Raw genomic sequence first — 14,038 nt, forward strand, 5'->3', positions numbered from 1 at the left:
GCTCGGCTCGGCTCGGCTCGCCGCGGAAGTTCTCCGAGCCGCGCTGCCCGTCACGGCCCGTGACACGAGTGGGCGACCCAAGCGCTACTCCTCCCGTCCTTCGTCCCGCAGCGCGCTCGGTGCCGTCTCGGTGTCAGTGTTGGGAGTGGAGCGGTGCCGGCGCTCGGCTGTGGAGCCCTTCCCGGGCGGCACCGCGTGGGGCGAGCTCGTGTCGGAGGAATGGGGATTTCTCCCTCCATTCCTGCGGGAGAGAGGAGCGCGGCGGGCTGGGCGCTGGAGGGGCGCTCCGCTTTTCTGGCCCGTCAAAATTACGGGGTGGTGAGGAACAAAAACTCTCAGCCAGGTGTTTAAATACCGGAGAGGCGATTTGCAAGTGAAATTAATCGGCAGTTAACCAGTTAATAAATGGATAATGCCTATTCATCCTTCTGCTGACTTTACAGAGTGGTTTTCACGTCTGCCTGTCAACTAACCAGGCTTGACTGATCGAGATGTAAGCCTAGCCGGGTTATTGCCTTCGTCCAGTAAAATCTGACCTGCACTTGCTGTCCTTGCGCATCAGTGCTGGTCATTATTCAGATAGTTACAGGTGAGGTTCGTACATTCTGACATGATGGCAGTAAAATACGTAGGATGACCTGTAGCTTTAATATTTATGGAAAATATTGTGAAGTGTTTAACTGCATGATTAATGTTTTAAGCATGTAATCACTGAGGGGGGAGTTTTATGCCTTTGGTAGCTACAATTTTACTGTGGTATGGGAAGAGAGAGTTCGCCTGTCTGGGTTGGCCTGGCTGCTCGGTAGGGCCACTCTGCTGCCTGTACCCATCCTGCTTGGGCCTCTGGCCCGCAGAGCTTCCCTGGGGACCAGGGATTTGTCTGCTGCCATCACTCAGGGTATAGAGTCATGATGAAGTGACCCATCATTACAATGTCAGCGTGTGCATGAGTTGTTCCTGCATGTGGTACGTGCAGCTGTTTGCTGTCATCGTTTATCTGCTTCGTGGTCTTGGATGTTCAGTTGGATCAGAATGGAGCTGTTGCATTAATGAGGTGTATCTATCTAGAAATGACCTATTTTGCTTTATTGCCCTCTGAAGTTACAAAATTTAATATGCCCTGGCTGGTACCTTACCTTTTTTCTAAGTGTTGTCGAAGGCACACATATAACAATAGGAGGGCTGCTCCACACATGCTCTATGCATGCATACTATGCAGCTTTGCATAAAACAAATAAAGACTTTTTTCCTAGACTTTAGATGAGTGATTTTTTATATGAAGAAAACGTGTTGTATGCACTTTCTTTCTTCTGTAGAGGATACTCTGATAATCTTTGGAAAAATTAAAGGCTTAAGTATAGCCTACTTAAAAAGTTTGGTGCAAATGAACACTCTAGAATAATCTGTTCTGCCATCGATTAGCAGCTTGTGTTTCTAAAGTTGGAGACCTTAGTGAGGACCTGAGCAGCACTGTGGTGTGGTGGTCAAACCCGTGTATCTTGAAATGCCAAAAGAACTCAAATACAAGTAATGCACTTCACTGAAACTTAGCCTGAGTGTGAGCTGGAGAACTGGCCTTCTGGTGATGTGAAAACACCAGAGCTTAATCAAGCTGCTGTGTCAGTGTATGTTCTGCCGTTGGCATCCCTCCCTGGGGAAGATGGATGAGGCCACAGGTAGCTAGGCAGGCATCCTGCCTCCAGTGTTTAGTATCATGGGCCAACATGAGCATAAATAAACCACAGCATGACTAACCTCTCTACCTAACATTGACTCATGTTGTATTTCGATAGACTGAAACAGTCTCCATTTCTAAGCCATTTCATTTTCTCAACCTGTATGTTACTAATGATGACCTGCCTATTGAGAATCCTCCAGTATTCATTAAGACCATAAAGTAAGTCCTTGTTTAGGTTTGTTTTGCTTCTGGGTAGTGCTCAACTAGCCTAGATAGAAAAAAGGAATTCCTAGATTTTAAACTCAAAACTTCCTTCTCTTCTTGTGGCCATTTTAATTCTTCAGGTGATACAGTGAGGCTTGCAATTATAAACTGTGCTCATAACTTGACATCTGGCAGGGAGTGTGAGAAAAATACAAGAGCAGTTCTGTAAAGTACTGTAGGTTTCCTACTAAAACAGTAAGTTAATATTTTGCTGTGAATATTTTGATCTTTTTTTTTGTTTGTTTGTTCTAATCAAATGGAGGATATGTCACCTAAAAACTTATTCTGCCAAGTGTTGGAGAAGGCCCTTCTCTCTCTTTGGTAATATTATAATGGGACAGTGTAAAAAAAGAAGGGCCCTGCGTTGTGCCTCCTTAATATGTGTCATAATAACTGTGAGATAAGGCAGTTTCATTTCAGCTTCCTTAGAAATACGTGTTTGTTTTTTTTTGGGGTTTTTTTTTTTTAAAGCAAGCAGCGTTTGACAAACACAAAATAATGGTTGGTGTGGAAACAATTTGTTTCCTCCCCTTGCATTCTTTTGAGAGCTACATAGTTCCAATAAAAAATTATCATCAAAATTACCATTTTTCCTGTCCCTGAAATTAACCGATCCTTTTGCCTGCCCTCCATCTGAGAGAAGAAGGCAAAAGCATCTTCAAGTGCACGTGTGAGTTCTGCCTGGCGTAGCTGCCACACCCGTGGTTATTTACATAAGGTGAGGAGCACAGGGGCCACACGGACTTGCATGGCACTGCTTCCAAGGGTAGAGTTGGGAGGGACTGGGGGTGCTCCATTCAAAACCAAAGGAAAAGGCAGGCAGCAAATTCCATATGTTTTGCTATATGTGAAGTTACAAAACCTCTTCTTAACTTGTCCATCTCTGAGAAACCTATTATTGTAATCACTTGCAGGGCTGTGAGGGGAAATTGGGCCTTCTAAGATAAAGACTAAAATAGCACATTCAAATATATTTTAAGAAAGGCGACTCTTCCTTCAGTGAGTAGGTCTGAACCTGACTCAAAGATCAGTAGCAACAATTTTATTGGGTTGTTTTTTTGTCTTTAAAAACTCTTTGCTTGAAACCAAGCAGATTAAAGAGACTCACTGAAACTGCTTTTGAGCAGCATGGGTTTAGGCACCAGGTTAACTATGGAGCTTGTGGGAGTATCTCCTGTTAGATCTGAAAGGCTGAGAATGGGCTCTTGCACCATCATCTCCTTGCTGCTGTCTCTGTATGTCCAGGCTGGCCAGGAGGACAGAGTGGGTGACGCAGTCTGCCAGCAGCTCATACTGACACTGGTTCTTGTTGGATGTTGGTTTCTGTGGGCAGAAGGAATAGTGTTTTGATAGCAGTTTCTTTTCTCTCTTTCTGGCTTGTCTGTGTCACTTCATGATGGTGGGGATGTGGGCTCACCTGGACCTGCTCAAAACTGCAGCAGAAAAAAACCCCAAACCACTGATTTGTGTGGGGAAAAACTGGAAAATGTGCTCAGGGTGCAACCTGCTGCCACAGAAACTTGAAGGAAAATACATAATTTATGTTACTTTCTTCTTGAGAGGCTAATGGTTTGGGGAACCCAGGACATGCTCTTAAATATATACCTTATTACTGTGTAATAGTATTTGATATTTTTTTTTTTAAGTTTAAACTCTTTGCATTAGAGTGGGGGTGTTGCTGGGTTTTGGAATACTCCTGGAGCGTTAGTTATATTTTGAGGTTCTGAGTGAAATGAGTCTTGTGGTTTCAGCTTACTCTGTAACAAAGAGTAATGTGTCGCACATGAACAGCCCACCTAAGTTTTCATAATTGACGGATGATTTGCTCTGGAAAGACCCAAAATCCTGATATGAGACAGAGTCAAAAGGTAGTTGATTTTTTTTTTTTTTCAAATTTCATTTCAGTTTGTCATTCTCCACTTTACAGTTTAAATTTTGTTAGAATTTCAGACAAATTGCTTCTCTTCGGCTTCCCATCCACTGCTCAGGTGGGCTGTTGTCACTTCCCAGGCACACGGTGACAAGTGCCAAGTTTCCACACCCCACTAATGTCTAAAGCAGCCATCCTGGGTCTTGTCACAAATTTTCTCCTGTCTGTTTAGTTCAGCAAGAAAATGGTTTCTGGCTTTCCCCTCCCTCCCCTCATCAACTGCTCATGGTAAGATTTTTTATAGAGCCCGCATTGTGATATGTCCTTGAAGTACAGAGCTGCAAGGTTTTGTTTTCATTTGCCATTTTTTCTCTTCATGTTTAAAGTTCATTGCAACTATGGCAAAGCAAGATTGTTGTAGATGGTCTTTTTTGACTCCTTCCCTGCCCTCCCTTTGTCAAAAATCTCATGTTCAGTAAAAAGGAAAAACTCAGATTTAGATTTTAAACTTACTCTAGCTAACCCTGGCATGTAAAGACTGCAAAAATACAGACTGGGAAGGATTGCCCCAGCAAAGCAGGTAGGTGTAAGTTAAATGTTAAATTATCAGCACCTCCTTTTTAAAGGATCCCTGATGGTGAGGTTTTTGTTCACGCCATCTGGCTAGAACAAGGCTTACCAGGACTCTTAAAGGACAGGGGCCATTTGAGGTGCAGAATTTATATCAGGTACTTTCTTTTTAAAGGCTTTTTCAGTGAATGTCAAATCCTAAATAATTTCGTCATCAGACTGTGCAAAAAAAAGTACCCAACACTGCAAAGCAAGTTTAAAACTTGAGAATGGATGAAGTCCTATGCCTTAAAAATTAAAAAAAAGTAATTTTTGTCTTTGTTCTCCACTCCCTCCTCTCTTCTTCTCCCCCTCCCCCCTTGCCCCCCCCAATTTTCATTGATGGGGAAGTTTCATTTCCTTTATTTATATATTTTTAGTGTATATGTGTTTGGGGGGGCATGAGGGTGGATAGGAAGGAAGTCTGTGTTCTAGTTTTTATATTTAAAACTAAAAAATAGCTAATACTGGTGTGTGTAGAAATGACTTAAAATACATTTTCCTCAGTAAACCAAAAATTCTGCTGGTGAATAGTGAATATTATTAGGGCACTGAGGGGTTTTGCAACACTTCTGTGTAGGTGAGGGTCCTGTCTGAGTTGCAGTTGTACTAGCAGGAAAGTGTTTTTCCCAGTCCTGTATGTTTCACATGCCAAATCAGAACTAGAAGTGCATTTTCCTGGAAGGATCTCTATTTACACTTGGAGGGTTATGCCAATTACAGCTACATTAGGCTTTTTAAAAAAATTTAATTCCACACTTGACCTACATAGTAACTTCTTTCATTTTCTTAACAATTCTGGAATGTCAGTAAGGTAAACCTGCTGTCCTGTGGCTCTAATGCATATAGGTACTCTTGCAAGAGTATGATCTTAAGCGGATCCTCGTGAAATGAATACTGCTAGAGCTTTGCATAACTTGAAATAGCCCTCTGTTCTGCAGGCAGAAATCAACGCATTTTATTGGGGAGCAGGAAACATGTTATGAAGTATGTTGTCCATATGTAAAAATATTTTTTCCTCAAAAGAGATCCCATGTACTTTAATTCTGAATACAATTTTTAAATACTGCAGGTTAGGAGATACTGCATTGTAAATCTGTGAAAGTTTGGAGACATAAGATGAGGTGATTTTAATACATGTTGTGATCAGAAACTAAAAGTTATTTACTCTTTGGGCAGTGCAGTGGTTCATGAAGAAGGAGGAGGTAAATGGGGCTTCTTTGGAAAGTGCTTGTAGGTGCAAGGTGTTGGCTGCCTCCTGGACTTGTACCACCAGTGCTTCATTCTGCTGCTACCTTGCTGTCTCTGGCTGCTGGTGGAGAAGATGTCCTAGTGGAAGATCTTGTTTGTACCAGAAAAAACCAATTCTGACTAGTAAATAGTGCTGTTGTTATTTTTTAAGCAGATTTGCTACCTATTTGCTCTTTTTGTGATGTTAAAATTAGCATTGTTAGCAACAGTAGCAGTGTATTAAATAAAATAATGGGTGCTGGCCAGACTTTACATTGTTCAAAAGTAGGAATACTTGGAAGACCCTACATATCTAAACTGAGCTTTCTTTTTCCTAAAATGTAGGCTGCCAAAGCCCTGAAATATTTAGGATATTGACTTAAAGTTTTGTAAACTGTAAACATCGTCTCAATTGCATCTTTTTTGGTCTGCCTCTTTTATATTTTGTTTTATCCTGAGTGTGCAAGCTGGGCTTACATTGCAGAGAGATGGTGGTGTTTGAGTTGGCCCCTTGCTGCTTTCAGCAAGCAGAGGGCTGCACGTTGCACTCTTTTGAGAGGCTGAAAGCACATCTTCAATGACTCCTAGGCCACAGTGGGCCTTGAAATAGCCCTGAGCTCTGTGGCCATTACCAAAGCTGAGCTGGAGCCTGTAGTCACCTGAACCACAAGTACACGCCATGTATAGCTCAATGCTGAACGCAGGAGTTCTGTTGCTGCTTGTGCCCCTTTGTAGGGAAATGTGTGGAAGCAGTTCAGATGTTAACTCAGTGGCATGATTTTGGGGGTTTTTTGGTTACCTTTCGAAAACTTATATTTAGCGTTGCAGGGGAACCCTTATGTATCTTGGTGAAACAGAAGAAATGCTTCATGTTCAGCTACACTGAGTGGTGCAGCTTTGCAAGAGCGCTGATACTTTGGCCTGCCATGCAGTTCAAATTCAAGCAGACGTCTCCCATGTGGTTGCTTGCATGTGTCCTCCTATCTCTGTTCTGTATCTGCAATTTCAGTATATGCTTCCAGAATGATTTTTTTATTCGTTTCCAATCATTCTTCAAAGATAACTGGCAAAAAACATCAGGCTGGTTGTGATTTTACAGCGGTAGAAGGTAGAAAACTTTGATCTTGTTAAATTAATTTTCTTCATGTGTGGGCTGAGTGTGTAGTGAGCTGATTTAGTTTTTATTGATCACTGTAAAAATGTGAATTCAGCATCAGAGCAATGATAATAAACAAGTACTTGCAGTGATATTATAATTAGCTTCTGGCAAAAATAAGGTGGAAAACCATCTCAGAGACTGACATGCTTTAGTGGTGAGATGCTGAGCTGGGATACTTTATTTGAAAGGGTTGAGTAAAGCTATTTGAAGTTCTGACTCTCTGGCAACACACTTGCCACGAGCAGGAGCATGCCAAATAGGGCAAGATGCCATCTTTGCATGGAGGCATTTGATGGCAAGGAATGCCATCAGAAATGGCATTCTTACCTCTGTCTGCAAGGGCTTTCTCTCCCCTGATCACGCCAAGGTAAGACAGGCTGTAGGAACCAAGTGTCTGCTTTGTTAGAAGGTGTCTCTGAGCACAAGCAGAGAAGCACTAATGACCTTTCTGTCCCAATCTGCAGGAATGCCCTGCACACCATCGCCATGGGTTCCAATAAGTCTGCATGGCAAAGCATCAGGTACCGAGCGGGGGAGTGGAGAGAGGTTTCTAAATTAGCAGGCAATTTATGTCTGGAGAAGTGAGATTCATATTCATAACTACGTTAAACTCATATTTCTGAATATGGCAGGGGCATATATCCATTTAAGGTGGCTGTAGTTCCTCTAAGCTAAAATATTTGCAGAAGTATGGGCTGACAAATTCTCTCTCATTCTTCCATTGATGCTGTGTTTCCAAGACTTTAAAGGAGTTTCTCAGTTGTGGTGGTGAACAGTGATTCCCTGAATTTTTTTTTTTGGTCAGTTAAGCTTGTTTTATGCTGTCAGAATTTTGTAAATTGGTATGCGAGCAGCATGGATCACAATGAGAAAGTATTGCTGCTGTCTGTATGAGTTCGATAACATTAAAAAATGAGTGGCAACATTTTTTTAAAGTGAGGGAAAGAAGGTTTTCTAGGACTATGAAATTTTGTAAAAGATGGTTTATAATTAACTTTAATACTTTAGAAAAAGTTGCTGCTATTATAATGAAAGAGCATGAATAAGAGAATATGCCTTGCAGGTAAAACAAAAAAAGATTTCACCGTTTATATACTTGAAAACCAAAGATGCATTGCAGAGGATGAATTTTACTGCTTCTATATTGCTTGTAGTAAAAAGTTGGTCTTTGAAGTTGAAAACAGCTTTAGATTTAAAGAAATAATACACCTGAAAAGGGAGGTTCACAGAAAAAAGACATTGGATTAAGTACTGTTTTGTTAATGAAAAGAATGTAAGTTAAGCCAAATGTGGTTGCCTGCAAAGTAAGGTACTGCTTAACATGATTGGGAATGATAAAATAAAGTCTTAGCAGACTTTTATTTCAACGATTTCCAACTTTCAGAAGTTTTAATCTGGACGTTGCATGCATATACATAAATGATAGACTAATACCACAGAATTACTTTAATTTTTGAAAGGAGCTGTACTTTGATGGTGGAAGTCTGTCAGCATACAATCCCTAGGCTAACTGCTCGATCGTTAGTTAAAGTAGGGGTTCATTAAAATAACATGGGCTCATCTGGTTTTAAAGGCCACCTCTCAGCCAGTAGGCGATGGTCCAAAACGAGTAAGGTTCCAGTGCAGACATTACAGGGCAGTGGCACATAGATTTCAACATAAAGCTGGCTGATGGGAAGGCTTCCGTTTGATTGTGTGCTCAGTTTTGGATCAGATTTTTCAATTTTTAGTCATCTGTAGCAATGCCTGCTCTTGTTATAGTTGGTTGAACTACCTGTGTGACTGTTTGAAAGAAGGTGCAAGGTTGCGTCTCTCTGTATGACTGACTGCAGCTTCTTGTTGTAATTATTTTATTTTGTAATAATTGTGTTCTTCTAGTTGAAGTATCATAATTACAAAGGATGATGGGCTTCGGTTCTGCAAGGAAAATCCTTACATTTTAAGCCCCACTCTATCCTTTGCATAAACAGCTCTTTTTCTTCTTCCTTTTTTTTTTTTCAGGTAGAACTTTTACTTTCAGGTTATTTCTGGAAAATCCGTACTGCTAATTATGTAAATTGCGAGAAATGAAAAAAGAGAACAAAAGAATGGGGCATCTTATTTTAGGCTTCAGCAAATACAAAGTCATATATGGCCATTACAGCTATCTAGAATATGTACCTGCATTATTTTGCTACTGCTTTTGTTACCAGTAAAATTTAAACTGGGCATTTCTCGCAGGCTGTGTATGTTAGATTGCCAAATGTGGGAACCGGGAAGTTTTTCCAGTAGCAGGGTCAGCTTGTGCCCCCTGGAGAGTCCCTCCCTGCAGGGCTCCTTCCTTCCATACACAGAAGTTTCTTGCTGAAAGCAAATGTAGGGCTTTCTTTTTTTGGTCTGTTTGGTTTTATGCTGTTGTAGGCAAGCGTGCGTTTTCTTAGGGCAATCCTCTACAAGAGCAGCAAGTTTTTGTACCTGCACCTTTTTGCCTGTTCAGGCAGTAAGAAGCTCTCCTTGAATGGAGGAAAGGCAGATTTCACACCTGCCTGCTGATCAGAGAGAGAGGAGAGTGGAAGAAGTGGTGTTTGAGTGAATGAACAAACTTTCAAGCTGACTCAGTGATGCACGTACAGGGTAAGCTGTAAGGATTAGTCACCAATTTACGGTAAATCTGTGTGGTGCTTGCTGGGGATGTGTCTCTATGGAGCTGCACTTAGCAAGCTTTGTAGACTGAGAATGCAGGTAAATGTTATTTCCACAGTATTTTCCCAGTGAACAACAATAACAAAACACAGTGAAACTCAAAGGCTTGTAAATTACTAAGCTAAAGGCAAAAAAAAATATTTTGGCTATCTCATGGTGCCGCTATCTTCATCTGTGAAACTGGTAGGAAAATGAATAAATTATGCAACGACCTCTTTTTTACTATTTAGAAACCTGTGCTTACATGTTATTAGTACTGTTCTACCCTGTTCTGTGCAGCTTGGTTTTATCTTGGATTGTTTTTCTTTCAGTAGGTAGGTTTCAAGCTGCATTTGTGTAAAACACCAATTTACATGATGGCAACAGAATAACAATTACAGGGAAGGATATTCATCTGTTGAAAACACTATTTTCATTTGCCAAACAGAAATTTCAGGAAAATTACCCTCCAGGTTGAATTTTCTTATAAATGTTCTCAAGTTCTGAAATTCTTTACTGGCATAATAGGTAAGCACAGCACTTACAGCAAAGTTCCTATTAAGAAGTTACCTTTTTTTTTGGGGGGGGGGGGGGGGGGGGAAATTTAAAGAAAGTAATTATTTTTTAAAAGTGGTAAAATTATTCTGCAGCATTTCCTGAATTACCCAAATTTAGTAAGTGAATTTCTTTGTACCTTCAAATTGTTCTTTCAGCAGTTTCTTCTATTTGGCTGAAGGGTTTTTTTTTGTTGGTGCCTTTTTTTTTTCTTTTTGTTAATTTAGCTGAGCATCTTTCATAATTCTAAGATGTCCTTTCTCTCTGATCTTCTGACCTGTTTTGCTTGGCTTGTTTAATCTGTCCTTAGAGAATAGTTAATTTTGCCCATAATTATGCCAAAAAATCCTTTACAGCTGTTAGAGCAAAATTTTTTTTCCTATTCTTTCTTTAAAATTACTTCCTCCAAAATAAAAAAAAAAGCCCAAACCAAACATTTTGTTGAAGAGTGAGAACCAGACTGTGCTGGCACTGCTGGGTGGGACGGTGCTGAGGGTGCGTGCCTGTACAAGTGGTTTGGCACACTGCTCTCCCAGTGAGCTGATCCTGTCGAAGGCTTTGAGTCTTCTGAAGAGCAGGAGTGAAGGCTGAAAGCATTATTAAGTTTTGGGGTTATCTCACACTATTTATTTGAAATGGAAGCCAAGCAATTTACATATCTCTGTATCTTGGATCTGAAAAAAAAAAATTTTTTTTTTCACTAGCCTATGTGTGGAAATGACATCACAGCTTACATCAGCCATGCTAAATTCAGAGGTTTTTTCCTCCTCGCTGTTGGGTTATTAACTGAGCAATAGCTCTGTGCTGCAAGTCTTCCTTTGCTGACTGTGGCACATCGATAACTTCATCGTAAATGTTCAAAATCTTGTGCGATGAGGAGAAATGAAGATCTGGTGTAAAACCTTTTGAAAATGGTGGGAATGTAGCTTGTTTTCCTTCTCTGTGTGCAGCCAGACTGGGTGGCCCCCTAATGCTGCGTTGTTCCAGGATCCCTGCTGCGGCAGAAGCATCCGAAGGACAGCACTGTGCCTTTTGGCACTTCTGGTGACCAGGTCAGGAGTTTGCTGTGGCACATTGTTGGGTAGGTTATGTCCCTGTAGCCCTGCAGGGCAAAACCTGCCCTTGTGAGACTGAGTAAAAAAAGCTCTTACGTTGTTGCTGAATGTCCCATGTGCAGAGCTGAGCTCCATGTCAGGGAGTTGAGAGCTCCTCATCTCTACCAGAAATCTCCAGGTTTTGGAGCTTCCCTCTGGGGTTGATGTAGATCTACAGCTGTGGCAGAGTGTAAAATGGAGGCATAGGGGTTTCCTGTGAGAGCCTGAGGACCTGGGAGGAGGGAAACAAAAATCAAATTAAAGTTGACATTTTGAAAAGTTGATTGCTATGTTTTTTAATCACAAAGCAATTTTTAAAGTAAGTCACTTCCCAGAGGAAAAATAAATACATTAAGAAAAGGGAGAAATGTTGAATTTGTGCATTTGAGTGCAGCAGACTTGGTAGCAAGCTGCTGGTGGTACCAGTGTGCACAGAGACAAAAGGACAACCGGTGTTCTAACTCTCCTGCTAAACTTCCAGCCATAATGTCCCATATGTAGAGCATTTTAATTTATCTTTACTATTTTGGGAAGGCTGAGGCTGTAAGGATGGGACTCATCCCAATAACGTAAAAAAAAACCCCAAAAAACACAGCGAAACAAACTCATCTGACAATTCAATGGATGTGGAGAGATTTCTCTTCTTTTGTGTGTCTCAGTCAGTGCCCTTTGCCCAGGGAGAAAGGCAAGGAGGCCTGCAGGAAGACTTGCAGGAACAGCTTTGGATTGGGCTGATGGCATGTGAAACATACTGATATCCATTCACACACTTTGTATTTTTTTACAACTCTTTTTCTGCCGTAGCCAAGAGCAAGGGGATGCAGGGGGAAGGGCTGGGGATGTGCTGGGAGGGCACGTGTTGGTGTAACCCTGTGTGTTTGAGCGGTCAGTGCTCGCACACACCACAGAGCCGCTGCAATTACTTGTCTCTTTTAGAGCTTGCGAGGAGCACTTCATTGCTGCAGTTATTTGTATAGCCATATGCTATTTTTTTTTCTTACATATGTTCTCTGATAATTGTCAGTAGCAGGTGCCTCTGAGCCAAGGCGGAGCGGTATTTAAAAATCAGATGCTTAATGGGATTAAAGAATTGTGTGTGTTAAGCACCAGCAAAAAGACCAGGCTGAAAGCATTGGCCTCTGAAGGTCATGTTCCTCACAGAGCAGCAGCATGATTGGTAGCAGTGCTGGTCTTTCAGTTCCACTGTCCACTTGTAGAGATGTGACCTTCAAGTAGTAGTCAAGAGGTCTAGTTTTGGGTCTGTATATGTGGTTTGGCTAAATCAGGGAAAACATGAAGTCCCTTCTGATGTGCGTGTGTACCAGCCCCCAGGAACAGAATTGGATATGTGTTGCATCCCTGCTTGGTGACTTGGGTGGTGCAGGGCTGGTTTGAGATGTGACATGAAATCTTGCGTCTGGCAGACTCCCACTCTGAACCTGCCTTTCCCCCCGTGTTTGTCAAGCATCCCGAGCTGTTCAGGTTGTGTAACTGGTTGCTGTTACATTGCACGTTTGTGCATTGCATTCCATGGATCATTGCTGTGATAGTAATTGCTGATGTTGCATCTCTTTCCATCATCTGAGAAGCAGCCACCAAGAGGAGGATCTGAGGAGACTTGTAGTCGCTCCGGACTTGGAATGGTGCAGCTGTGTCCACTGAAAATCATTTTGGGTCATTGTGTGACCAGAATCCCCCAGCATCCATGATACTGCTGTCACATCATCTTCACATCTCCACAAATAGCTCTCTGAATTACCACTCCTGTGTTTCAGTTGGGGGCAGCTTGGTGTAACAGATGTCTAGGTTGCCAACAAGTCAGAAGTACCTTGTATTTCAAAGTGTCAGGAAAGACATAATGTCCCTAACATTCTTTTGTGGGGAGGTTTTTGGTCTGGTTTTTTTTTTTTTTCTTTCTTCATTTATGGTAAAGAACTAGTGAAATATAGAGCACATATGGAAATGGCAGACGTTGTTGGGTTTTTTATTTTTTTTGTTGTCCTTGTTTCTAAAATTAAGCACACAGTAGTTTGTGAGATCTTGCAAAGAATTTAAATCATATTGCACAGTCATGTGTTCAAGGAATCTTTTTAATCTAGTCACATATATAGTGAATATATCCAGAATTTAAAAAATACAGTAAGGAGTAAGGTAAACCAAATACAGTAAGGAGAGGTAAACCAAACAGGATAAAGACAAAAGGCTGCTAAATATTTTTGACTGTACTTACCTAGTTTAGTTTGCTGCCTGTATTCTGTTGCTTTTTTGTTTGGTTGTCCTTCATGTTCTTCCTGTGTAAGAAAGAAACCTGTGGTATGAGCTGTTCTGCTTATCCCTTGCATAATGTTGGCAAGTGAGAATTGGATCACACGACTTAAAGTAGGTCTGTCTCTGTGTCAGAAAACTAACAGTTTCTCCTTCCTGTGGGTGGACATCCATGCACAGGGGTAGTAAGCTTTTATTCTGCCATGGTGTTTCTGTAGTATGTTTCTGAGCTGGGTCGTAGGAGGAGGAGTGATCTCACAGCTTGACCACAAGTGCACTTGGCAGTGCCCACATGGGCAGAGCTGGTTGCAGAATTTGGGTCAGCAGGACAGTATCCTCGTGAGCTGTCTGGCACAGGACCCTCTAAGACCAACTGACTGTATTAATTTACTCTAATATAGATGATATATAGATACAATAGAAAAAACTTCCTTGTGTGTTTTTACTTATGCATCTGCAGAACGTCAACCTTGGACTACTACAAAATCTTTGAAATAATTTTGATGGCATGTCCTGCACCACTTCAGAGCACAGCTACTCAAGTCAGGCACGCTGAAGTGGAGTTTAGGCTTTGTAACTGAAAGGATGTGCAGCACATCATGCAACTGTATGTGTTTTACTTATTTTTCACGGTGAATTCAGTGAGGAAGTCA

The 14,038-nt window shown here is 41.4% G+C and overlaps 1 protein-coding gene across 10 annotated transcripts in view; it reads left to right on the top strand.

The window, feature by feature from the left end:
- Window positions 1-14,038, top strand: part of TRERF1 (transcriptional regulating factor 1) — a 101,814-nt gene that overhangs the window by 842 nt on the left and 86,934 nt on the right. Inside the window, exon 1 of one of the 10 annotated variants that reach the window (XM_039697985.1) lies at window positions 511-589. The exons of the other annotated variants lie outside the window; for them this stretch is intronic. The gene's annotated coding sequence lies outside the window, so the exon portion shown is untranslated. Of the gene's footprint in view, window positions 1-510; window positions 590-14,038 lie in introns of those variants that run through there. 10 annotated transcript variants of the gene reach the window in all.

The sequence above is a fragment of the Passer montanus genome, unplaced genomic scaffold, assembly GCF_014805655.1.
Source record: "Passer montanus isolate IOZ18808 unplaced genomic scaffold, ASM1480565v1 scaffold12, whole genome shotgun sequence".
NCBI classification, from domain to species: Eukaryota; Metazoa; Chordata; class Aves; order Passeriformes; family Passeridae; genus Passer; species Passer montanus.